This window comes from Cynocephalus volans, chromosome 12 (assembly GCF_027409185.1).
Source record: "Cynocephalus volans isolate mCynVol1 chromosome 12, mCynVol1.pri, whole genome shotgun sequence".
In the NCBI taxonomy this organism is placed as follows: Eukaryota; Metazoa; Chordata; class Mammalia; order Dermoptera; family Cynocephalidae; genus Cynocephalus; species Cynocephalus volans.
Genome location: NC_084471.1, coordinates 106,768,514 through 106,770,151, shown reverse-complemented (window position 1 = coordinate 106,770,151; position 1,638 = coordinate 106,768,514).

Below are 1,638 nucleotides of genomic sequence, written 5' to 3'. Positions count from 1 at the left end.
TTATCAAGAACAATAAGAATAATAAAATATTCATGTTCAACATGTAATTGCAAACAGGTCTCAGTAAAAGTTGGATATAGTTGCTTTTGAGAGCATCTCCTTGAAAAGAGCCAGGTGTGAATAATATAAGAGCAATATATGAATTTGTACAATAGTAGTAACTGTTCTTGTAGAGCAGACTCCAGAGTGTAACTGAGTCATATTACTTGCAAAGCGTTGTGATAAAGATTCACAAAAGGTAGTAAGTAATGTATGAGTGTTTGAAGTGGGTTGGGGGGTAGAATAGGCATCATCTGGTGCTTAAATTACATATTTCCTGAAGTCAAGAGTTTACCATATGTTATCACATCTGGAAAGATTGTAAATAAGCTTCTTGTCTAGGAATTCACTGGTATCTTGAATGGCTTGCATTTCAGACTCTCGTATATATATTTTTTCTGATCATTTTAATGGTCATACTTAGGGAAGCAGAACTGGGGGAAGGGAAGCAATTGCTCTTCCTTAGCACATTTTCCAAAAGATGTGTCTTCTGGAAAACCTAAAAAATGAACACATTTTTAAAGATAATGCATTTACATGGAGTGATGCCTTTTTTTATGTGTTCATTGCTCCACCAGCCAACAGCAAAACCCCTGTGCTCCCTACCCACCCCAGCTCCTCATCAAGCTCCCCGTGCTGCAGAGCTTGATTATGCCTCTCCATATTTATTTAATTTAGTGATTAGGTTTTACTATTTAAGACTAGGAGTTACTTTGTTTTCCATTTCAAAAGTCATGGGATAATCTACCTTTGTTATTTGTGGACTTCCTGATTATGCCAACCTTATCATTATTAAGGTATCATACATATATCGTTATTGTTTTTCTTTTACTTTAAAAGAAGTATATACCTGTGAAACATTTCAATAATATAGAAGTAAGGATAAATAAAGATTAAAGGTGTTTCTTGCTATTGTTACTGGCAATTGAAAACAGTGATTATACTTTTGACAAGGCCATTTTGACATAGCCAGATTTGTCCAATTTCACACTAGTAGACAGGTCAAGAGGAAGCAGGAGAAAGAGATTACAGTGTGAAAAAGATAACCCACATTATTATCCATCCATTGGATTTCAGTTCAGGTTCAAGAGGGAACCAGGAAGGAATACAGAGTTAGAAAACAAATCTAAAGATTTTCAAACATCCTTGCTCTCTAGCCCTGTGTAATTCTTCAGCTTAATATGTTGAGGAATAACATGGAGGTAAAACGAGACATAAATATTACTTACAGAAATTATGATGAGAATCACACATATTGTTCTTTTATTTAAGTATTTTTCCTCTAACAAAACAATTTATGGGATTAATTGACTTTTTAAAAAAGATATAGCAGTTCTCTATAACTCATTTATTCATTCAATTATTTCTCAAGTGGCTGCTATATGACAGGCACTATTGGTGCCTGGGACTGCCCTCATAGAGCTTACAGTCTAGTGAAGGAAGTGATAAATTCTAAGAAGAAAAATAAAGCAAGGTAAAGGGGACAGAAAATGGTGGAATGCTGGGAGGTGGAGGAGTTTACTTATTCTAATGTGGTTAGGGAATAGTGTGGTCACTCTTTAAGGTGAATTTGAGCAGAAACCAGAATGACAATAAGGA